The sequence below is a fragment of the Eleutherodactylus coqui genome, chromosome 8 (assembly GCF_035609145.1).
Source record: "Eleutherodactylus coqui strain aEleCoq1 chromosome 8, aEleCoq1.hap1, whole genome shotgun sequence".
Classification (NCBI taxonomy): domain Eukaryota; kingdom Metazoa; phylum Chordata; class Amphibia; order Anura; family Eleutherodactylidae; genus Eleutherodactylus; species Eleutherodactylus coqui.
In genome coordinates this window covers 196,688,040-196,714,509 of record NC_089844.1, presented here as the reverse complement: position 1 = coordinate 196,714,509, position 26,470 = coordinate 196,688,040, and the positions used below count along the sequence as shown (strand labels likewise).

Sequence of the window (26,470 nt, the reverse complement as noted above, 5' to 3'; positions counted from 1 at the left end):
CTGCCACTAGCGCTGTCGGATGGGAATTTTACCATCAGTTTGTCCGCCAGGGTCCTGTGGTATAGCATCACTCTCGAACCCCTTTCCTCTTCGGGTATGAGAGTGGAAAGGTTCTCCTTATACAGTGGGTCGAGCAGTGTGTACACCCAGTAATCTGTAGTGGCCAGAATGCGTGTAACACAAGGGTCACGAGAAAGGCATCCTAACATGAAGTCCGCCATGTGTGCCAGGGTACCTGTACGCAACACATGGCTGTCCTCACTAGGAAGATCACTTTCAGGATCCTCCTCCTCAGGCCATACACGCTGAAATGATGACAGGCAAGCAGCATGGGTACCCTCAGCAGTGAGCCAAGCTGTCTCTTCCCCCTCCTCCTCATGCTCCTCCCCCTCCTCCTCCTCCTCCTCAACGCGCTGAGATATAGACATGAGGGTGCTCTGACTATCCAGCGACATACTGTCTTCCCCCGCCTCCGTTTCCAAGTGCAAAGCGTCTGCCTTAATGCTTTGCAGGGAACTTCTCAAGAGGCATAGCAGATGAATGGTGACGCTAATGATTGCAGCATCGCCGCTCACCATCTGGGTAGACTCCTCAAAGTTTCCAAGGACCTGGCAGATGTCTGCCAACCAGGCCCACTCTTCAGTAAAGAATTGAGGAGGCTGACTCCAACTACGCTGTCCATGTTGGAGTTGGTATTCCACTATAGCTCTACGCTGCTCATAGAGCCTGGCCAACATGTGGAGCGTAGAGTTCCACCGCGTGGGCACGTCGCACAGCAGTCGGTGCACTGGCAGATTAAACCGATGTTGCAGGGTCCGCAGGGTGGCAGCGTCCGTCTTGGACTTGCGGAAATGTGCGCTGAGCCGGCGCACCTTCCGAGCAGGTCTGACACGCGTGGGTAGCTTTTCAGAAAGCGCTGAACCACCAAATTAAAGACGTGGGCCAGGCATGGCACGTGCGTGAGGCTGCCAAGCTGCAGAGCCGCCACCAGGTTACGGCCGTTGTCACACACGACCATGCCCAGTTGGAGGCTCAGCGGCGAAAGCCAGCGGTCAGTCTGCTCTGTCAGACCCTGCAGCAGTTCGTGGGCCGTGTGCCTCTTCTCTCCTAAGCTGAGTAGTTTCAGCACGGCCTGCTGACGCTTGCCCACAGCTGTGCTGCCACGCCGCGCGACACCGACTGCTGGCGACGTGCTGCTGCTGACACATCTTGATTGCGAGACAGAGGTTGCGTAGGAGGAGGGTGGTGGTTTAGTGGAGGAAGCATACACCGCCGCAGATACCAGCACCGAGCTGGGGCCCGCAATTCTGGGGGTAGGTAGGACGTGAGCGGTCCCAGGCTCTGACTCGGTCCCAGACTCCACTAAATTCACCCAATGTGCCGTCAGGGAGATATAGTGGCCCTGCCCGCCTATGCTTGTCCACGTGTCCGTTGTTAAGTGGACCTTGCCAGTAACCGCGTTGGTGAGGGCGCGTACAATGTTGTGGGAGACGTGGTCGTGCAGGGCTGGCCGGCACATCGGGAAAAGTAGTGGCGACTGGGAACCGAGTAGCGCGGGGCCGCCGCCGCCATCATGTTTTTGAAAGCCTCCGTTTCCACAAGCCTATACGGCAACATATCCAGGCTGATCAATTTGGCTATGTGCACGTTTAACGCTTGAGCGTGTGGGTGCGTGGCGGCGTACTTGCGCTTGCGCTCAAACAGTTGCGCTAGCGACGGCTGGACGGTGCGCTGAGAGACATTGCTGGATGGGGCCGAGGACAGCGGAGGTGAGGGTGTGGGTGCAGGCCGGGAGACGGTCGGGCCTGTGTCCTGAGAGGGGGGTTGGATCTCAGTGGCAGGTTGGGGCACAGGGAGAGAGGCAGTGGTGCAAACCGGAGGCGGTGAACGGCCTTCGTCCCACCTTGTGGGGTGCTTGGCCATCATATACCTGCGCATGCTGGTGGTGGTGAGGCTGGTGGTGGTGGCTCCCCGGCTGATCTTGGCGCGACAAACCTTGCACACCACAGTTCGTCGGTCGTCTGCACTCTCAGTGAAAAACTGCCAGACCTTTGAGCACCTCGGCCTCTGCAGGGTGGCATGGCGTGAGGGGGCGCTTTGGGAAACAGTTGGTGGATTATTCAGTCTGGCCCTGCCTCTACCCCTGGCCACCGCACTGCCTCTTCCAACCTGCCCTGCTGCTGCACTTTCCTCCCCCTCTGAAGACCTGTCCTCAGTAGGCTTAGCAAACCAGGTGGGGTCAGTCACCTCATCGTCCAGCTGATCTTCCTCCGAATCCTCTGTGCGCTCCTCCCCCGGACTTACTGCCCTTACTACTACCTCACTGATAGACAACTGTGTCTCATCGTCATCGTCCTCCTCACCCACTGAAAGCTCTTGAGACAGTTGCCGGAAGTCCCCAGCCTCATCCCCCGGACCCCGGGAACCTTCCAAAGGTTGGGCATCGGTCACGACAAACTCCTCCGGTGGGAGAGGAACCATTGCTGCCCAATCTGGGCAGGGGCCCGAGAACAGTTCCTGGGAGTCTGCCTGCTCCTCAGAATGTGTCATTTTAATGGAGTGAGGAGGCTGGGAGGAAGGAGGAGCAGCAGCCAGAGGATTCAGAGGTGCAGCAGTGGACGGCGTAGAAGACTGGGTGGTCGATAGATTGGTGGATGCACTTTCTGCCATCCACGACAGGACCTGCTCACACTGCTCAGTTTCTAATAAAGGTCTACCGCGTGGACCCATTAATTGTGAGATGAATCTGGGGACCCCAGAAACTTGCCTCTCTCCTAATCCCGCAGCAGTCGGCTGCGATACACCTGGATCAGGAGCTCGGCCTGTGCCCACACCCTGACTTGGGCCTCTGCGTCCTCGCCCGCGTCCACATCCTCTAGGTCTACCCCTACCCCTCAGCATGGTGTATTACGAGTAGAGCAGAAACAGAACGCTGTAATTAAATGTGCCGCTTATTGGCCTGTGGTTGGAGGCTGACTTCGCTTACGGAACGCACAGCAGAGCCAGGAAACAATTATGCGCAAGGCTGTAGTGAGACGTAGGTGCGTATGACTGAGCTAGTGGAATTCACAGCGCAGAAGCAGTCAAGTGGCCAAAGGCCAGTGGTAGGCCTTAGGTATTTTGCTTCTATTTTTTTAAATGCTGAGCTGAAACAGCAGACAGATACTGTATGCAGCGTATAATATTATGTATACTGTTTCCCTCTGGCACTATGACGGCGGTGATGTAACGGAGACAGCAGAGCCAGCAAACAATTATGCGCATGGCTGTAGTGAGACGTAGGTGCGTATGACTGAGCTAGTGGAATTCACAGCGCAGAAGCAGTCAAGTGGCCAAAGGCCAGTGGTAGGCCTTAGGTATTTTGCTTCTATTTTTTTAAATGCTGAGCTGAAACAGCAGACAGATACTGTATGCAGCGTATATTATGTATACTGTTTCCCTCTGGCACTATGACGGCGGTGATGTAACGGAGACAGCAGAGCCAGGAAACAATTTTGAGCAAGCCTGCTGTAACGCTTAGCTGGGTATTAATTGGCGACTACTACCCCCAGCAGACACGCAGTACACTGAAGACGGTCACAGGCAGCCCAAATATAGTATTTTTCCCCAATTTTTTTGAAAAAGCCCACTGTCTATATAGCCTGTATATCTCTTTCCCTGTACCACTGTCCCTGCTCAGCAGTACTGGCCCTATACTCTGTAAAATGACTGCAGATTGAGGACACAATGCTCTGCACGCCCGATATACAAAAAAAAAAAAAAAATTGTGCAACACTGCTCCCAGCAGCCTCAACAGTACTGCACACGGTCAGATGTGGCCCTAAGAAGGACCGTTGGGGTTCTTGAAGACGAATATAACACCTAACACTCTCCCTATAGCAGCAGCAGCATCAGCAGCACTTTCCCTGATCTCTGTCAGAATGCATCTGTGGCGAGCCGCGGGCGGGGCAGATTTAAATACTCGGGTGTCACCTGATCTTCCCAGCCACTCACTGCAGGGGGCTGGTGTAGGGCTGGAACATCACAAGAGGAAGTTGTAATGCCTTCCCTGTCTTTCTATTGGCCAGAAAAGCGCGCACATTTCTTGGAAAGAAAGTGAGAGTAACTCGAACATCACGTGGTGCTCGTCTCGAGTAACGAGCATCTCGAACTCCCTAATACTCGAACGAATATCAAGCTCGGACAAGTACGCTCGCTCATCTCTAGTAATGAGTCCACACTCGATTATTCAATTCTAAGCGCAAAAGAATTTTACGTACGAACTCTAACTCTCTCACTTCCCGATGTCATAGAAACTTGAAATTTGGCACGGGCATTGATTATTTCATAAATAGCAAAAGTTAATGGATCCCAACTCGATTATTCAATTCTAAGTGCAAAAGAATTAGCGTCAAAATTTTACGTATGGAATCTAATTCTCTCACTTCCCGATGTCATTTTATATAAAGGAAACATCGCATGGTTACCTCCCCGTGGTGTTTCCTGGGTATTGCAGAGAACTATGCAAAATTGTGAACATATGCTTTTCCGTTATCTCTAAAGTAATCACGACTTCATAAGATTTTCTGTGTGAACACCAGATAAACACCAGTACCAAATTAACTCGGGCAAAGCCGGGTATATCAGCTAGTCTATACAGGTGCTCCTCAACTTGCGAACAGGTTCCGTTCCAGGAACCTGTTCGCAAGTCCATTTTGTTCGCAAGTCGAACAAATGGTTATATGAAGCGGGATCGCGGGTGGATCCCGCTCCATACAACGTCGGGTGCAGGCTGTTCTTACAGCGGGCTCCCGGCGGCAGCAGTTCCGACGAGCCGCGCCGCTTGTCGGCACTGTTAACACTTTAAGTACCGCTCTGACAGCGGTATTTAAAGTGTTAACAGTTCTGACGAGTGGCGCGGCTCGTCAGAACTGCTGCCGCCGGGAGCCCGCTGTAAGAAACAGCCTGCACCCGACGTTCAGGGGGCCCATACAGCGTCCCACGATGAGATCACGGGACGCTGTGTGGTTGCTAGGCAGCCGGGGACCTCCTGAAAGGTCCCAGGGCTGCCTATGCAGAGTGCCCATCAAGCGCACGGCTTGATAGGCACTCTTCATAGACAGCCCTAGGGCCTTTCAGAAGGCCCCCAGCTGCCTAGCAACCGCGATATGACCGGACAGGCTTCTATCAGGCTTGATAGAAGCCTGCCCGGTCCCTGCACAGTAGGATGTAATGCCATAGCATTACATCATACTGTGCAGAACAGATAGTTCGTATCTTCCGAAATTCGTAACTCAAATGTTCGCAAGTCGGGGACTATCTGTATATATAAAGACGAAAGCCCTCACTGACTCACTGACTGACTTGCCAAAAGTTCTCCAAATTCCCGATGTCGTAGAAACATGAATTTTGGCACAAGCATAGATTATCTCCAAAATAGAAAAAGTAATTGGGTCCCAACTCGATTATTCAATTCTAGTGCAAAAGAATTAGCGTCCAAATTTAACGTACATAATCTAAATCTCTCACTTCCCAATGTCATAGAAACTTAAAATTTGGCACGGGCATTGAATATGTCATAAATAGGAAAAGTTAATAGGTCACAACTCGATTATTCAATTATATACGCAAAAGAATTAGCGTCCACATTTTACATACGGAATCTAATTCTCTCACTTCCCAGTGTCATAGAAACTCGAAATTTGGCAGGACCATTGATTATGTCATAAATAGGAAAAGCTAATGGGTCCCAACTCGATTATTCAATTCTAAGCACAAAAGAATTAGCGCCCAAATTTTACGTACGGAATGTAATTTTCTCACTTTCTGGTGTCATAGAAACGTGAAATTTAGCACGAGCATTGATTATGTCATAAATAGGAAAAGCTAATGGGTCCCAACTCGATTATTCAATTCTAGCGCAAAAGAACTAGCGTCCAAATTTTACGTACGGAATCTAATTCTCTCACTTCCCGATGTCATAGAAACTTGAAATTTGGCACAGGCATTGATTATTTCATAAATAGGAAAAGTTAATGGATCCCAACTCAATTATTCAATTCTAAGTGCAAAAGAATTAGCGTCAAAATTTTACGTATGGAATCTAATTCGCTCACTTCCTGATGTCTTTTTATATAAAGAAAACGTTGCATGGTTACCTCCCCGTGGTGTTTCCTGGGTAATGCAGAGAACTATGCAAAATGGTGAACATATGTTTTTCCAGTATCTCTAAAGTAACCTCGACTTCATAAGATTTCCCGTGTGAACACCAGATAAACACCAGTACCAAATTAACTCGGGCGAAGCCGGGTATATCAGCTAGTATTATATATATGTTACAGGAGGAGAGAATGAGACAGAAAAACAGAATGATAGCGCTCCAATGGCTAGGGGTGGTATTATAGTACAATAAAATTTCTCAAAAAAACGTATAGGACTCACCCAGACGTAATGGGACCCTCCTGGTGTCCCGAAACGTCAAGGATCCTGGTAGGCAGAAAGCAGGCAATGATGTTGTATTCAATTTATGAAATCCAATTAGAAATCCAATAGTGCCGGTCTACCTGACATCCCTGGAGGGAGAGCGTTGCGAGGTAACTCTAGGTATGTATATACCAGAGAAAGAAAGATACTGAGCAAAAGAGAAAAAGGACCTTTCGTCGCTCCAGCGATATGGATGTAGATAAATGATAACTTACTTCGTAGGGGTGCCTGGTCCGCGGCACCCCTTGAATCCCAGGAGGCGTGTAGTATATATTAGATTAGGGAGATGCTTAACGTAGTTTCCAGTAAATGCATTAGTTAAAAAAAAAATCACTGGAAACTACATTAAGCATCTCCCTAATCTAATATATACTACACGCCTCCTGGGATTCAAGGGGTGACGCGGACCAGGCACCCCTACAAAGTAAGTTATCATTTATCTACATCCTTATCGCTGGAGCGAGGAGAGGGCCTTTTTCTCTTTTGCTCAGTATACAGGAGGTAAGAAGGGAGAGGAGGATATGATGGATACCTTTATATATGTTACAGGAGAAGAGAAGGAAGAGGAGGACATGATGGAAACCTTTATATATGTTTTAGGAAGAGAGAAGGGAGAGGAGGACATGATGGAAACGTTTATATATGTTATAGGAGAAGAGAAGGCAGAGGGGGACATGATGGAGACCTTTATATATGTTACAGGAGAAAAGAAGGGATAGGGGGACATGATGGAGACCTTTATATATATTACAGGAGACGAGAAAAGAGAAAGGGACATGATGGAAACCTTTATATATGTTAAAGGAGGATAGAAGGGAGAGGAGGACATGATGGAAACTTTTATATATGTTACAGGAGGAGAGAAGGGAGAGGAGGACATGATGGGAAACTTTTATATATGTTACAAGAGAAGCGAAGGGAGAGGAGGACATGATGGGAAACTTTATATATGTTATAGGAGGAGAGTAGAGAAAGGGGGGCGTGATGGAAACCTTTATATATATTACAGTAGAAGAGAAGGGAGAGAAGGACATGATGGAAACCTTTATATATGTTCAGGCACGTAACTAAAGGCTCAGGGACCCTGATGCAAAAGGTGAGCTGGGCCCCGCCCCCCCCCTCTATCTGTATCTGTACCTGTACCCATACCTAAGCCATGCTGCACAGAGGAATAACTTGAAGCTTCTTGGCCCCAATGCAAAACCTGTAACAGGGCCCCCAACTATAATGCTTTATTCATAGTACTGGGCTCCCTATATGGAGAAGAGAGGCCCTATGGGCGCCCTAAGGCTCATGGGCCCGGGTGCAACCGCATCCCCTGCACCCTCTATAGTTACGCCCCTGTATATGTTATAGGAGGAGAGAAGGGAGAGGAGGATATGATGGAAACCTTTATATATGTTATAGGAGGAGAGAAGGGAGAGAAGGACATGATGGAAACCTTTATTTTGTTACAGGAGGCGAGGAGGGACATGACGGAAACCTTTTTGCATGGGACTGAAGAGAAGGCAGAGGAGGACACAATGGAAACCTTTTATATATGTTATAGGAGGAAAAAAGGGAGAGGAGGGACATGATAGAAACCTTTATATATGTTATAGGAGGAGAGAAGGAAGAGGAGGGACATGATGAAAACGTTTATATATGTTATAGGAGGAGAGAAGGGAGAAGAGGACATGATGGAAACCTTTATATATGTTACAGGAGGAGAGAAGAGAGAGGAGGACATGATGGAAACCTTTATATATGTTACTGAAGAGAAGGCAGGAGAGGACACAATGGAAACCTTTTATATATGTTACAGGAGGAAAAAAGGGAGAGGAGGACATGATGGAAACCTTTATATATGTTATAGGAGGAGAGAAGGGAGAGGAGGGACATGATGAAAATGTTTATATATGTTATAGGAGAAGAGAAGGGAGAGGAGGACATGATGGAAACCTTTAAATATGTTTCTGGAGAAGAGAAGAGAGAAAGGGACATGATGGAACCTTTTATATATGTTACATGAGAAGAGAAGGCAGAGGGGGACATGATGGAGACCTTTATATATATAACAGGAGAAGAGAAGAAAGAAAGGGACATGATAGAAACCTTTATATATGTTACAGGAGGAGAGAAGGGAGAGGAGGACATGATGGAGACCTTTATATTTGTTACAGGAGGAGAGAAAAGAGAGGAGAACATGATGGAAACCTTTATATATGCTACAGGAGGAGAGAAGGGACATGATGGAAAACTTTATATATGTTACAGGAGAGAAGAGAGAGGGGGACAAGATGGAAACCTTTATATATGTTACAGGAAGAGAGAAGGGAGAGCAGGACAAGAGGAAAACCTTTATATACGTTACAGAAAGAGAGAAGGGAGAGGGAGGACATGATGGAGAGCTTTATATTTGTTACAGGAGGGGAGAAAAGAGAGGAGAACATGATGGAAACCTTTATATATGTTAGAGGAGGAGAGAAGGGGAGGAGGAAATGATGGAGACCTTTTTATTTGTTACAGGAGGAGAGAAGGGAGAGGACATAATGGAAACCTTTATATATGGTACAGGAGGAGAGAAGGGAGAGGAGGGACATGATGGGAACCTTTATATATGTTATAGGAGGAGAGAAGGGAGAGGGGACATGATGGAAACCTTTATATATGTTACAGGAGGACAGAAGGGAGAGAAGGACATGATGGAGACCTTTATTTATGTTATAGGAGGAGAGAAAGGAGAGGAGGGACACGATGAAAACCTTTATATATATTACAGGAGAGGAGAAGGGAGAGGTGGACATGATGGAAACCTTTATATATGTTATAGGAGGAGAGAAGGGAGAGGAGGGACATGATGGAAACGTTTATATATGTTATAGGAGAAGAGAAGGCAGAGAGGGTAGACATGATTGATGGAAACCTTTATATATGTTATAGGAGGAGAGACAGGAGAGGGAGACATGATAGAAAGCTTTATATATGTTATAAGAGGAGAGAAGGGAGAGCAGGACACGATGGGAACCTTTTATATATGTTATAGGAGGAGAGAAGGGAGAAGAGGACATGAGGTAAACCTTTATATATGTTACAGGAGGAGCGAAAGGACATGATGGAAACCTTTATGTATGTTATAGGAGGAGAGGGGGGGACATGATGGAAACCTTATATATGTTACTGGAGAGAAGGCAAAGGAGGACACGATGGAAACCTTTAATATATGTTATAGGAGGAGAGAAGGGAGAGGGGGACATGATGGAAACCTTTATATATGTTACAGAAGGAGAGAAGGGAGAGAGGGACATGATAGAGACCTTTATATATGTTACAGGAGGAGAGAAGGGAGAAAAGGACATGATGGAAACCTTTATATATGTTACAGGAGAAGAGAAGGGAGAGGAGAGACATGATGGAAACCTCTCTCTCTATATATATATATATATATATATATATATATATATATATATATATATATATATATATATATATTACAGGAGAAGAGAAGGTAGAGGGAGACATGATGGAAACCTTTATACATGTTATAGGAGGGGGGAAGGGAGAGAAGAAGAGAAGAACATGGTGGAAACCTTTATATATGTTATAGGAGGAGAGAAGAGAGAGAGGGACATGATGGAAACATATATGTTACAGGAGGAGAGGAGGGAGAGAGGGACATGATGGAAACCTTTATATATGTTATAGGAGGAGAGACAGGAGAGGAGGAAATGATGGAAACCTTTATATATGTTATAGGTGGAGAGATGGGAGAGAAGGACATGATGGAAACCTTTATATATGTTATAGGAGAAGAGAAGAGAGAGGGGGACATGATGGAAATCTTTATATATATTTCAAGAGAAGAGAAGGGAGAGAAGGACAAGATGGAGACCTTTATATATGTTACAGGAGGAGAGAAGGACATGATGGACACGTTTATATATGTTATAGGAGGAGAGAAGGGAGAAGAAGAAATGATGGAAACCTTTATATATGTTATAGGAGGAGAGAAGGGAGAGGGGGACATGATGGAAACTTTTTTATATGTGTTACAGGAGGAGAGAAGGGAGAGGGAGGACATGATGGTAACCTTTATATATGTTACAGGAGGAGAGAAGGGAGAGGGGGACATGATGGAAACCTTTATATATGTTACAGGAGGAGTTAAGGCAGAGGAAGACATGATGGAAACCTTTATATGTTACAGGAGGAGAGAAGGGAGAGGAAGACATGATGGAAACCTTTATATATGTAATAGGAGGAGAGAAGGGAGAGGAGGACATGATGGAGATCTTTATATATGTTACTGGAGGAGAAAAGGGAGACCTGATGGAAACCTTAATATATGTTAAAGCCGTAGAGAAGGGAGAGGGGAGACATGATGGAAATCTTTATATATGTTACAGGAGGAGAGGCAGGAGAGGGGAGACATGATGGAAACCTTTATATAAGTTATAGGATAAGAGAAGGGAGAGGGAGACATGAGGGAAACCTTTATATATGTTATAGGAGGAGAGAAAGGAGAGCAGGACATGATGGAAACCTTTATATATGTTACAAGAGGAGAGAAGGGAGAGGGGGGACATGATGGAAACCTTTATATATGTTACTGGAGAGAAGGGAGAGGAGGACATAATGGAAACCTTTATATATGTTACTGGAGAGAAGAACACGATGGAAACCATTTATATATTTTATAGGAGGAGAGAGGGGAGAGGAGGAGATGATGGAAACCTTTATATATGTTATAGGAGTAGAGAAGGGAGAAGGGGACATGGTGAAAACCTTTATATATGTTGTAGGAGAAGAGAAGGGAGAGGGGGACATGATGGAAACCTTTATATATGTTACAGGAGGAGAGAAGGGAGAGGGGGACATGGTGGAATCCTTTATTTATGTTAATAGAAGAGAGAAGGGAGAGAGGGGACATGATGGAAACCTTTATATATGTTATAGGAGGAGAGAAGGCAGAGGAGGACGTGATGGAAACCTTTATATATGTTACTGGAGAGAAGGGAGAGGGAGACACGATGGAAACCTTTATATATGTTACTGGAGAGACCGGAGAGGGAGACACGTTGGAAACCTTCTATATATGTTATAGGAGGGGAGAAGGGAGAGGAGGACATGATGCAAACCTTTATATATATATTACAGGAGAAGAGAAGGTAAGTGGAGTCATGATGCAAATTTTTATGTATGACAAACGTATTAAAAAGGTTCTCAATTGCAGTATTGTTTATTAGGAAGCTAAACACTTGATCAAGAAGACACCATCTGAGATTAGTTGAGGGAAGAGTAGGAGCAATGTCAGGAAATAGTTTTTTACCGAAAGAGTCGTAGATGTTTGCAACAAAGTTCCAATAGATGTGGTTGAAATATGAAAACTTAACGTATTCAAGCTGCCTAGGATAAACCTACCGTAAGAGAGAAATAATATAGTAATATACATTGACTTTGTGCTCTTTTTCTGCTTTTAATTTTCTGTTTCACTGGAATAATATAACATAACAATTGTTATGAGTCTTCAGGCCCGAGGCCTCCATTCCTCCTCAAGGTGCTCGGTTTGTGCTCAAGGTCAGTTCCTTGCCTCTCTACTAAGTCACTTCCTTCAGAAGACCTTTCATCATTTTTGAAAACTGACTCTAGAGCTTTTGTAGTAGAGATGCTGTTCTTCCATCTTCCCACGATGATGTAGATGTAGGGATTGACTGCAGAATTGATGGAGGAACATAAGTAAACAAGACAGAAGCTGATGAGCCTCTCCGTCACGGTAGTGAGTAAGCCAAAGGAGAAGAAAAATCTGACAGTGGTGATTGGGACCAGAGAGATGAGGAAGGTGATGATCGCAGCGATGACAACGATGTACAGTTTCAGGGGTCGGCACTGCATAGAGGTCTTCTGCAGCTGTATAATCAGAATAGCACTGGCACCAACCATGGCCAGAGTTACAACCAGGTATATGGATGATATAACTATGTAGACAGTTTGTGTGTATTCACGGCTGAGGGACCATTCCAGAGCAGTTAACAGGATTGATACAATCCATAGAACTCCACACATTATGGCCGACAAGTGCTCCGGGCGACGACATTTGTACCACATAGGAAAGCAAACAGAGAGACATCGTTCAATACTGAGAGTGGCCAGAAAGAAGAGGCTTGAATTAAATCCAAAACTGTACAGGACTTGCCCAAATCTGGAGAAAATGGTGTTACTTTGGTCCGAGGTCTCGACTCTATTATACACGCACAGTAAATACAAAGACACCATGCAGCAGCCAAAGACAAAGATAAAATCTGCCACGGCCAAGTTCAGAACGTAGACTGTCGACTGATTCAGCTTGATGCGGAAACAAAACAGATGTATTATGATCCCATTGCCGACCAGACCCACCAGACAGACGAAAACTGTCGCCAGGTAAATGGTGATTTGTATGGTGATTGGCGAGATGTCGGCATTGATGATTATGGCTGTAGGTGTTGTATCGTTGATCGAGGAGTTGAGAGACATTATTTCATACAATTACTGGAAGCCAGGAACATCCATCACCCTGAGAAACAGAAAAGTATTAAATACATCAGGAGCACAAATTGTCCTAAGAAAACAGCAAGAAGATATGGCCCTAGGTCCAAATGGTAAGGATTGAAGCCTTTAGTCATAATAAATGTGACCCATTGTACCTAAAATGGACATTTAAGGCCTGGCTCACATGATTGGATTGTATTCCGCATGCTGGGGGCCCGCAGTAGACTCTTTAATGGAGGCCGCCTGCGCGGAGACTGCAACTAAAATCTGGTCGTGTAAGGATACTTGTTGCTGCACTTCTTTCTGTGAAAAACAGTTATTAAAAAACATCAATGTCCTAACATTACTGGGAGGATTTCCACCTGGAGATCATTCTGAGAACATCTTAGCAGATGAGAGAAGATTACAGGATGGTGGAAGTGATAACAAATAACCATTCAGATACTTTGTTATACCTGATAGAGATGAGAAGTTGGAACAATGCCTCTGCAGCGCCACCTATTAGAAAGCAGCAATACTGCAATTCAAAAAGCCAATGTCTGATCTTTAAACAAGCAATGACTGGGAATATAAGCCAAAGCCAAGCATGCACAGGCAGCTGTTTCGGGTGATGAACAGACCTGAGGAGTGTGGCATCCTTTCTTGTGTTGGACATTAGAAGGTCTGATATCTACAGGATGATTTTCTTTGTCTTTCTGATAACAATAACAAAGAATGCGAAAAATGTGGATGAGAATTCTGTAAGGTTTAGGCCTCTACTAACCATTTGTTACGGTGTTCACAAGTAGAGCAAAATGTGATTGTAAGAGAAACCAAGTCATCTTGTAGATATACCTTTTAATGGCTAACAAACTACATGAAGTTACAGCGAGCTTTCCAACCTACTTGGGGATCTTCCTCAGGCATAATTGAATTGAAGAAATCCGAAGAAGTGTATATATATATATATATATATATATATATATATATATAGATAGATACACATACATACACACATGTAAAAGGCACAGACGTGGTGTGGTTAATTTTACACTTAAGACAATACCAGAACAGGATGAGCGGGGGAGTGAATACTTAATTAGTCCACTGATCCCTATAAGATCCTGGAGACATTCACATCATAGGCGTAGCGTCAGGGGGTGCTGGGGTCGCCATGGCGACCCGGCCCCTGCGCTCAGGGGGCCCCGAGGCCGCCCTCTGCAATACTAACATGCACATTTAGTGCATTAATCGCTGGCCGTTCTGACTGCAGCAAAATTCTCATCATGCGGCAGCCGGAACGGCCAGCGTGAGAGGAAGGCTCGACAGAGCAGGGAGGAGGATGGAGGAACTCACATGGGCCGGCAGGGGAGGATGGAGGAAGTCACATGGGACGGCAGGGGAGGAGGGAAGAAGTCACATGACAGGGATCATGTGCTGCCCCCTGCTTCCTGCTGAACAGGAAGCTTCTGAGTTGCTGGCTTGCTGCTGCTGTCACATGAAGGAGAAGTGGACCGGGCTCTGGGGTAAGTACATATGTGTCTGTCTGTCTATCTATCTATCCCATATACTATCTATATACTATCTATCTATCTATCTATCTGCTATCTATATACCCCATATCTATCTATCTATATACTATGTATCTATCTGCTGTCTATCTCTATATATACACTCTATCTATATACTATCTATCTATCTATCGATATATTATCTATCTATACACTATCTATCTGCTATCTATCTATATACTATCTATCTATCCCATATCTATCTATCTAGCTATCTATCTGCTATCTATCTATCTACTATATAGATAGATATGAGATAGATAGATAGTGTAATGATGTAGTGTATAGATAGTAGATAGATAGATATGAGATAGATAGTTAGTATATAGATAGATGGATGATTAGATAGATAGTATATAGATAGCAGATAGTATATAGATAGATATGGGATACATAGATAGTATATAGATAGATATGGGATAGATAGATAGTATATAGATAGATAGATAGTGTATAGATATATAGTATATAGATAGATAGTGTATAGATAGATATGAGATAGATAGATAGATAGATAGATAAATAAATAATGTATAGATAGTGTATAGATAGATATGAGATAGATAGATAGATAGATAGATAGTGTATAGATAGATGGATGAATAGATAGATAGTTTATAGATAGCAGATAGATACTATATAGATAGATATGGGATAGATAGATAGTATATAGATAGATATGGGATAGATAGATAGTATATAGATAGATATGAGATAGATAGATAGTGTATAGATAGATATGTGATAGATAGATAGTGTATAGATAGATATGAGATAGATAGTGTATAGATAGATGGATGAATAGATAGATAGTATACAGATAGCAGATAGGTAATATATAGATAGATATGGGATAGATAGATAGTATATAGATAGATATGAGATAGATAGATAGTATATAGATATGAGATAGATAGATAGTATATAGATAGATATGGGATAGATAGTATATAGATAGATATGAGATAGATAGTATATAGATAGATATGGGATAGATAAATAGTTTATAGATAGATATGAGATAGATAGATAGTATATAGATAGATAGAGACACGTGTTCAGAAAACGCAGCTTGAAATTGTGGCATTTTTACCAGGATTTCGAGCAGTGTTTTTGAACACAGGTTACAGCGTCTGACGGCGCTTTTTAATGCTCCCCCTCAATCGTTGGGAAGAGGTGTGTTAAAAACCACGACAACGCAAAAATAGAACAGACAGCTCTCGAAAATCACAGCGTCATAAACACCATGTTCGAGCGCAGGTTTAAGTAAGCTCATTAAAATCTCTGGGAGTGTTGTACCGCGGTTAGTACGGCGCTCGGGACACCACGCTAATAGCAGTAAAAAGCGATGTGTGAGAGTGGCCTGCGGGGCTACAAACAAATGTTCATGTTCAGGAAATGCGTCATGTTTGGAAAAATTACGCCAAGGGGGAGATCATGTATGCAGCACGATCTAGGTATGGGTACGGGGGAGTGTGGGGTGGAGGCCCAAGGGGGGGCCCCGAGCTGAACTTTTGCACTCGGGCCCCTGAGCCCTTAGGTACGCCCCTGATTCACATGTTCCACGTCCAATGTTGAGTACCAGCGGTAATTGTCTTGTTAGAAAGCTTTGTATTGGGGAAACAGGACAAAAACTGAACATGAGGATGAGGTCTCTTCACCGCCCAATTAACATCATGTATTTTTGTTATTCATTAAAAGGTATCATATCTTCAAGATAATTTGGTTTCTCTTGCTGGGAACAATCACATTTTGCTCTACTGGCTAACACCGTACCAAACCTTTTTTTCTTTAACCTCTACTAAGAAATGGAAGCACAAGAAGGATGGGACCCTATGCTCAGAGATGTGAAAGGCATGAAAAGAAGGCTTAGAACATCTCAATCATAAATTTGGCAGCTTAATTGTGTAAAGGTGCATTAGAAAAAGCCTGACTTCTAGAACAACATCCTCCAGGCAGAGGAGACCCTCGTAGAGTCGTCTCGCCTAAATATAAAGCTCTGGGATAAAAAGGAAAGAAATCTAATTCTCCGGTTCCTCTATCCTGCAATCTAAGAGTCCTGTCTTTGGGAATCGGACTCTCCGGATGGTATTTCCAGGGGTGTTATGCTCTCATCTCTGCAGCTGACCTGGAAATTCATCTCAATCTTTACTATATTTACCATTCAAAGCTAAACTAACGACCCTGATGGCTCCTGAACCCAGAAGATGCCGGACTAAGTGTTGGAGACCGGGTGCAGCAGAGTGATGGGCTGTGAGATCCTCCATGTCTGCAGCGTTACAATGTATTTCTTGGGATGAGTTGTAGTGAGCTCTACCAGCTACTCTAACATGTAATACCCCTGTGAAGCCTTATATCTGTCGGTCTGCAGAGCTGCACTCACCATGCATCCAGGTCACATCAGGCAGATCCACTGCTCTCCATATGAGGTGCCAGGAGGACCGTGTGCTGAGTGTCTGAGCGCTCTCCTACTTGGCCGCCGCTCCACAGATTTCCTCATCGTCAGTCTTCAGCATTCCTGGGCGTATGTAAACTTGCATGTAAATAGCTCGGAAGTAAAATCATCGACCCAAATAACGCACAGTAATCTAGAATGTTTGTACTGTAATATGTCTTCATCTCCTCTGCTTTGTGGAAACTGTCAGCAAGTTGCTGGTAAGGAATCTGTAATTCAGGGTATGTTGTTATCCAGCTGTGGATGTGATCTCAGTAATATCCCAGCAGGGTGCAGATTGTTCTCTTTATTTCTCCATAAGCTGGGCCCCATCCTTGGTGGTACTTTAGACAGCTGCCCCTCCACCCGCCCCGTTATGATGGACCATGAGGCCTCGGTGACTGGAGAGCGGCGTCTGACCCTTACCTCGATTCCTGACATTTCACATTTTTCTAATAAAATTTTTATTATGATGGTGCTTTATTCCACGGACCTCTATGAAGGGCCTGCTGCCCGCTGTGCACATGGGATGCTGTTGCTCTCCCCATCCATAAGGATGAAGATGCCGTCTGTTACCCCTCAGATCCGTCCACTCCTGCACAGATACGGGTGCTTTTGCTGTGCAGGTATCTTCCTAGGATCATCAGGGATCAGCGGCACAAACTGCTTGGCAAATGTAGCACCAAGCCCCCTCTAAAAGAATGTATAGTTATAATATAACATTGTTGTCCCTAGGCCAGCAGCAAATATTGTAACCCCAAGTTGTTAAATATTATCTGCATACTGTTACTGAATAGGATGCGCTACACAAAGACCAATGTTACCACTATAGGAGACCCACATACTACTGTCATACCATGACCACTACTACTCCATAGTGAGTATTACCATATTGTTACTGAATAAAACCCACTACAGAAAGATCAATATTACCAAAATAATATTGCCACACCATTGCTTCTACATAGTGACAGTAGAAATATTAATATTACCACTACACCGTGACCATATAGCGGTAGATACCAGCTCTGCAGATTGTTTAAATGATTGCAGTACCATTATATCCAGTGATCACAGGTGGCTTCTAATCTGAGTCCTTCATTTTTCCTGTCTTTTCAAATGTAGCCCAGAGCACCATGATAATATCTTCCAGCTACAACTTGTTTCTACAAGTTTGCAACACGGGCATCTTTGCCTTCTTTATCCTATTGCTCCCCCCAATTCTGTGCCTGTTACTGGCCTATCTGCCCCTATTACTGTACCTGCTGTGTGATATGGTGCCCCCAAATACCATACTTCAGAATTAATAGTGTCCTAGTTATAATTACCACAAAACTGTATATTATTAGTGCACCAGAAAGTAAAAGCAGGACCATTAGAACTTTGAGTGATAATCATTACGTGTAAATGGTCCATAAATGCCAGCGATTACACTGCTGTTAGAGGCAGTGATGACTGTGCCACTGATTGCTCCAGTGATATGTGACATTTATTTGCAACATTGCTAAGCGACAGAGCGGGAAATTTAAAACCAAATGAAACAAGTCAGACTGCGCAGGACAGCGTGAGATATGCTTTAATGTGCAGTCAAACATTGCTGCCATATGTGGCGATACGCCAGCTCACACAGTGGTAGAACGCTGCTTCATACACAGAGCGTTTTACACCACACTTGTGTGAGCCCAGCCTAAGGCCTCCTGCACACGGGCGGAAATTCCACAGCGGGATTTCCCACAGAATGTCCGCCTGTGCCCGCTGCCATAGGATTGCATTAGATAATGCAATCGTATCCAGACAGGCGCGATTTGACCGCGTGAAAACGTGCAGTAAACAAATCATGGCATGTCCTATTTCTGTTAGATCCTCGCAGAGGGTGGCCGGCACATAGCTTAGCCAGGAGACGCCGGGAACAGGTGAGCCGCAGTGGTCACTGCAGGGGCACGGCACGCATTCCGAGAATTCTCGCAGCGGGATCCGACCCGGGCGTCTACAGGAGGCCTAAATGTCAGTGATGATTGTTTCAGTGATTGCCCTAGTGATACTGTCAGTGTACTTGTGCCAGTGATTGCACTGGTGATACTGTCAGTGATTGCACTGGTGATACTGTCAGTGATTGCACTAGTGATACTGTCAGTGTACTTGTGCCAGTGATTGCACTGGTGATACTGTCAGTGATTGCACTGGTGATACTGTCAGTGATTGCACTAGTGATACTGTCAGTGTACTTGTGTCAGTGATTGCACAAGTGATACTGTCTGTGATGGCATTGATGATTGTGTCACTGATTGCACTAGTGATGCTGTCAGTGATTGTGCTGGTGAATGTATCAGTGTACTTGTGTCAGTAATTGCACAAGTGATACTGTTTGTGATTGCACTGGTAATTGTGTCAGTGATTGCACTAGTGATACTGCCAGTGATTGCACTGGTGATTGTGTCAGTGATTGCACTAGTGACACTGTCAGTGATTGCACTGGTGATTGTGTCAGTGATTGCCCCAGTGACACCGTCTATGATTGCACTGGTGATTGTGTCAGTGATTGCACTGGTGATACTGTCAGTGATTGCACTGTTGATTGTGTCAGAGCACCTGTTTCAGTGATTGCACTAGTGATACTGTCAGTGATTGCACTGGTGATTGTGTCAGTGATTGCCCCAGTGACACCGTCTATGATTGCACTGGTGATTGTGTCAGTGATTGCACTGGTGATACTGTCAGTGATTGCACTGTTGATTGTGTCAGAGCACCTGTTTCAGTGATTGCACTAGTGATAGTATCAGTGTACGTGTGTCAGTGATTGCACTAGTGACACTGTCAGTGATTGCACTGGTGATTGTGTCAGTGATTGCCCCAGTGACACCGTCTATGATTGCACTGGTGATTGTGTCAGTGATTGCACTGGTGATTATGTCAGTGATTGCACTAGTGATACTGTCAGTGAATGCACTATAATAATAATCTTTATTTGTATAGCGCCAACTGATTTGCAGCGCTTTCAAGCACAGGAGAACACAGACAGTACAACAATTACATGTGATATACAATCAGTATAGTGTACAGCAGCTAAGGTATGGATGTTTCTGGATGGTCTATGTAGTCTTGTGGCTATATGTATTGTCAATGTCTTCTATGTGAGTTATTTTAATGTGTATTACATAGCTGCAGCACTGAATGGGTTACAGTCTGGGTTATTTCTGGAAAAGTATCTGTTTGTCATGTGACCTTGTTTTATATATGTGGTCGCAAGGTGCATGAGTGAGGAGAGTGGCTGTTGGCGTTTGTCTTATCTGGTTTTACCCACCTGTCCTCCTGACAGACTGTGGTCTGCACACAGACACCTTAGTCTGTGTGTAGAGGTTATGGAGGAGGCTGAGTGGATGGACTACTGGTGCCGCGAACCCCATTCTTCTTCCCTGTATGTTGAGCTGGAAGTGTGACGAGCCGCAGGGAGTGCGAATTCCCGTCGTGCGGAGTGCCATTGTACTACCCCGTGAGTGTGTACCGGTAAAGAGTCCGTCAAGTTTGTTTGTAAGAAAGTGTCCAGGACCAGAGAAGCACAGATAACGTGGCCTGTGTGAGTCACTCTGTTCTCCCGTGCTTTCTCCCTGTCACACCACGTGTTCTTCTGCACTACTGGTCCTGCCAGTGGATGTTAGACGTGGACTGTATTGAAGTTGTTACAAGTTGTGTTTGAGTAAACAGTTTTACTGCCCGTTCCCGGTTCTGCCTTTAAAGCTTCTCCGTGTGTGGACTCTTTATTCATTCACCATGAGATCGCCGCAGAGGAAGGAATGGTGGCGTCACCCGTGACAAGATCGGAACTAAGGGTGCGTTCACACGAGCGTAGGCGTATTTACGTTCGCACGAGCGCAGCGTATAATCGCCGGAAAGAATGTTTTTCGCCGATCACGACCAGAGCTAGAAAGCGTATTTTCGTTTGTTCCTACTTTTCAAACGGTCTTTTCGGCCATCGAATATTCGCCGGCACGTATTTCGGTTGCGTATGTCCATTTTTCCGCGGGTTGCCGTTTTTACGCGCCGTAAAATCGCCCATGTGAACGAATACATTCGAAACCATTGCCTCAGATGGTCACGTATATACGTTTGGTCGCAAAAACGCGCCGTTTATGCGCTCGTGTGAACGCACCCTTAGGGAAACTCTTCCTAGGTTTTTCTAACTTTAATAGCCTGTCCTTGGCCCATTTGGATGTTTCCTTGGTTACCCTCCAAGTGGGAGACAGTAGAGCCACCCTGGCAAGGCCTACACCTAATCCCAACTGTCTCCTAGGCTGGGGCCCACTCCTTGGATGCTGCATCAGTTTGAAACAAACAGGGTGGGGTTGATACAGGAGGTAATGGGAGGGAGAGGGGAGATGAGGCATGGGAGAACACAGGCAGTATGGGAATTACATGTGGAAATCCGTTATTAGGAAGCAAACTGGGTGGGCGGTAAGGAGGCGCAGGAGTAGAGGTCGTATGCAATAGGTAGGCTGGAAGGTGTCAGGAGCCATAGGGAGGGGCAGGGGGACTGGGTCAGGAGATTTGGTATGCCTCCCTGAAGAGGTGCGTTTTTAAGGCGCATCTGAAGTTTCGTTTGGGGTAGAGTGCTTTAGAGGATGGGTGCTACTCTGGTGAAGTCCTGTAGGCGAGCATGTGAGGTTCGTATTAGAGGGCTGTTTAGTCTGAGTGTGTTAGCGGATCGGAATGTGTGGTCTGGGTGATGTATGGACAGGACGGAATCAATGTGCAGTGGCGTGGTGCCATAGAGAGCTTTGTGAGGGAGGGTGAGGAGTTTAAATTTAGCTCTGCAGTGGGTGGGCAGCCAATGCAGTGACTGGCATAGTGCAGAGGCGTCTGAGTAATGGCTGGATAGAAAAAGAAGCCTCTCTGCTATGTTTAGTATGGATTGGAGAGGGAAGAGTCTGGTGCAGGGAAGGCCAATGAATGGCAAGTTGCAGTAGTCGAGTCGGGAGTGGATGAGGGCGATAAGTGTCTTAAGCGTGTCCATGGTGAGGAACGGACGAATTTTAGCAATATTTCTGAGGTGCGGGTGGCATGTTTGGGCCAGAGATTGGATGTGGGGAGTTAGGGAGAGGTTGGAGTTAATGGTGACTCCCCAAGGTAGCAGGCGTGCTGTCTGGGGATTATGGTGGTGCCAGATACTGATATGGAGATGTTGGGGAAGGGGAAGGGTGGTCGGCTGGTTGAGGGCAAAAAGAAGAGGAAGTCAATTTTTGAGAGGTTAAGTTTGAGAAACAGGGAGAATATGGAGTTAGAGACAGCAGAAAGACAGTTAGTGATGTTTTGGAGGAAAGGTGCAGAAATGACGCGGGAAGATGTAGAGACGGTTTTGGAGGCCGAATTTGCTGATAGTTTGCCCAATTGGGGCTGTGTAGATAGAGAAGGGGGCTGAGGACCGAGCCCTGGGGGACCCAAACAGCGAGGGGGAGCGGAGAGGAGATAGAGCCAGCGAAGGAGACGCTGAAAGAGCGTCAGATAGGTAGGAGGAGAGCCTGGAGAGCAGTGTCCTTTAGGTCGATGGAGCAAAGCATAGCACGGAGGAGGTTGTGGTCAACAGTGTCAAATGCTATGGAGGGTTAATGTGGATTAGTAGGGAGTAGTCGCCTCTCGACTTTGCCGTCATCAGGTCATTTGATAATTTCGTGAGGGCGGTTTCGGTCGAGTGTAGGGGGGTGGAAGCCGGACTGGAGGGGTTCAAGGAAAGAGTTGTCAGAGGGAAAGCGTGTGAAGTGGGAGGAGACCAGGCGTTGAAGCAGTTTGGAGCTAAAGGGGAGGTTTGAGACGGGTCGTAGTTGGAAGCGTCGGTCAGGTCAAAAGTAGTTTTTTTTTATCAGAGGGGATATGATGGAGTGTTTAAATGAGGAGGGGAAAATACCAAAGGTCAGGGAGAAGTTGAAGATGGCGGTGAGGTGTATAATGACAGCTGGGGAGAGGGACCGAAGGAGGTGAGAGGGAACAGGATCGCTAGCGCAGGTGGTGGGACGAGCAGTGGAAAGCAGTCTGGAGACTTCTTTCTCTGTCGGTTCTAACATAGAAAGTGAGTTGGTGATTGAGATGTGCTGGAGGAACTGGGATCGGGGCTGGCTGTGCAGTTTTCTGAGATTTATTTTCAGATGTTGTTGATTTTTTCTTTGAAATAGGCGTCTAGTTCTCCAGCATTGAGATCTGTCACGGGGGCCTGTACTTTGTGGCTGAGGGTGTGGAAGGTGTTGAAGAATTGTTTGGGGTTGTGGGATAGTAAGGAGACAAGAAAGGTGAAATAAACTTCATGGTGAAGGGCGAGGTTATAAGTTTTAAGCATGAATTTGAAGTAGAGAAAGTCTGCACTAGTGATACTGTCAGTGATTGCACTGGTGATTGTGTCAGTGATTGCACTAGTGATATTGTTTGTGATTGCACTGGTGATTGTGTTGGTGATTGCACTGGTGATACTGTCTGTGATTGCAATGGTGATTGTGTCAGTATACTTGTGTCAGTGGTGGCACTTGTGATACTACATAGTAACATAGTTCGTAAGGCTGAATGAAGACAATGTCCATCCAGTCCAGCCTGTTTATCCTCCTGTGTTGTTGATCCAGAGGAAGGCAAAAAACCCCAAGAGCAGAAGCCAATTAGCCTTTTTGGGGAAAAAATTCCTTCCCGACTCCCTAATGGCAATCAGACTGTTCCCTGGATCAACCCCTAATAGTTCCTACCTGCCTGTATACCCGGATTAACAATTAACCTAAGATTTATAACCTATAATATCCTTCCTCTCCAGAAAGACATTAAGTCCCCTTTTAAACTCCTCTATGGATTTTGCCATCACTACTTCCTCAGGCAGAGTTCCACAGTCTAACTGCTCTTACAGTAAAGAACCCTTTTCTATGTTGATGATGAAAACTGCTTTCCTCTAAACGTAGCGGATGCCCTCTTGTTACCGTCGCAGTCCTGGGTGTAAACAGATCGCGGGAGAGATCCATGTGTTGTCCCCTCATGTACTTATACATGGTTATTTGATCACCCCTTAGCCTTCTTTTTTCCAAAGTAAATAATCCCAGTTTTGATGCCTCTCTGGGTATTCCAGTCCCGTCATTCCATGTATTAGTTTAGTCGCTCTTCTTTGAACCCCCTCCAATACCGCAGCATCTTTCCTGAGCACCGGTGACCAGAACTGTGCGCAGTATTCCATGTGGGGCCTGACTAGTGCCTTATATAATGGAAGGATAATGTTCTCATCCTTCGCCCCTATACGTCTTTTAATGCACCCCAAGACTTTATTTGCCTTTGCAGCAGCTGACTGGCATTGGTTACTCCAGTTTAGTCTACAATCCATTAGTACCCCCAGTACCTTCCATATCACTTTTCCCTAGCAGTACCCCATTTAGTGTATATTGGTGACATCCGTTTTTCCTGCCCATGTGCATAACCTTACATTTATCAACATTGAACTTCATTTTCCATTTTCCTGCCCAAGCCCCCAGCTTATCCAGGTCCGTTTGTAGCCGCACATTGTCCTCCGTTGCATTGATTATATTGTATAATTTTGTGTCATCTGCAAATATTGATATTTTGCTGTGCAGCCCCTCTATCAGGTCATTGATAAATATATTGAACAGAATGGGGTCTAATACTGAACCCTGTGGCCCCCCATACTGTCTGTGATTGCACTGGTGATTGTGTCAGTGATTGCACTAGTGATACTGTCTGTGATTGCACTAGTGATACTGTCTGTGATTGCACTGGTGATTGTGTCAGTATACTTTTGTCAGTGATGGCACTTGTGATACTGTCAGTGATTTCTCTGGTGTTCGTGTCCGTGTTATTGTCTGTTATGGTTTCAGTGATGTCAGAAGGTGTATATCGCTCACCCGTCACACATCTCTTCCTCTGTTTTTTCTGCAGGCGGGTTTTATTCAATGAATGATTGTGTGGGTTGTGTAATTATCTTGTACCTGTGCCGGGTGCTGCGCGTCCTCCGGGAGCTCGTCAATCATCACATGCAGAACACGGAATATTTCCTTCAAGAGTGAAGTTACTGGAACCTCAGCCGCTTGTGTATCACTATCCCCCATACTAGGGTATGTTGCCCCTCCTCCATATCATGACTATATCACCCCCTCCATATGACATATATGGTATATATACAGATCAGTCATAAGATGTGTGAGAAACAGCACCTGAGCAACAAGAGCTGAGCTGTGCTGTGTAGATGCCAGAGTCATGGCGGACGGTCTTCTCCCACAGGAGAGCAACTGCAGCACAAATAGTGACTGCTCACTAATGTAATGTCACGGGGAGATGTCGCCACTTACATGTAATCTCACTGTTAGGGTGCATTCACACGAATGTATATCGGCTCGGTTTTCACGCCGAGCCGATATACGTTGTCCTCATCTGCAGGGGGGGAGGATGGAAGAGCCAGGAGCAGGAACTGAGCTTCCGCCCCCTCTCTGCCTCCTCTCCACCCCTCTGCACTACTTGCAATGGGGAGAGGCAGGGCGGCGCTAATTCGTATAACTTAGCCCCGCCCCCGTCCCGCCTCCTTTCATTGCAAATAGTGCAGAGGGGCGGAGAGGAGGCAGAGAGGGGGCGGGAGCTCAGTTCCTGCTCCTGGCTCTTCCATCCTCCCCCCCCCCCCCGCAGAGGAGAACGATGTATATTGGCTCGGCGTGAAAACCGAGCCGATATACGTTCGTGTGAATGCAGGCTTAGTGGATTTTCAGCATTCACGTATGTAATGTTACTCGGCACTAGTCAGGAAGGGGGTGGTCTCCTCAGTAAAAGCACCTAGTAAGGAGACGTGATGCTATTCGCGCTCCTCTTATTGTGCAAATAGGAAGATGGAAGAATGCTTGTTACATGGAATCTGTCATCAGAAAATCACCTATAGATCATATATTAGTTTCAAAAGACTTTTATTAAAATATCACAAATTGAAAAAGATATCATTTATGCAGCGATAATCCCCTCGCAGGGGACTTAACAGGTAAACCTGCATTCAATATGGCGATCACAATCATACTTAGGATTCAGATATACTTTTCCTCCTGTATTCTTCTTCTTCTTTCGCCAAGAGATTGAAATATGTGCAATGCTTGATTTACTAACTAATAGAGATGAGCGAGCACCAAAATGCTCGGGTGCTCGTTACTCGGGACGAACTTTTCGCGATGCTCGAGGGTTTGTTTCGAGTAACGAACCCCATTGAAGTCAATGGGCGACCCGAGCATTTTTGTATTTCACCGATGCTCGCTAAGGTTTCCTTGTGTGAAAATCTGGGCAATTCAAGAAAGTGATGGGAACGACACAGCAACGGATAGGGCAGGCGAGGGGCTACGTGTTGGGCTGCATCTCAAGTTCCCAGGTCCCACTATTAACCCACAATAGCGGCAAGAGTGGGGCCCCCCCCTCCCAACAACTTTTACTTCTGAAAAGCCCTCATTAGCATGGCATACCTTAGCTAAGCACCACACTACCTCCAACAAAGCACAATCACTGCCTGCATGACACTCCG

General features: G+C 45.5%; 1 long non-coding RNA gene across 1 annotated transcript; it reads right to left on the bottom strand.

The window, feature by feature from the left end:
- Positions 1-11,888: 11,888 nt before the first annotated feature.
- Positions 11,889-17,082, bottom strand: LOC136577327 (uncharacterized). The gene is made up of 2 exons (XR_010786460.1): positions 16,903-17,082; positions 11,889-12,994 (listed from the first exon to the last, which is right to left on the bottom strand). It is a non-coding gene; the product is annotated as an uncharacterized lncRNA (long non-coding RNA).
- Between the last annotated feature and the right edge of the window lie 9,388 nt (positions 17,083-26,470).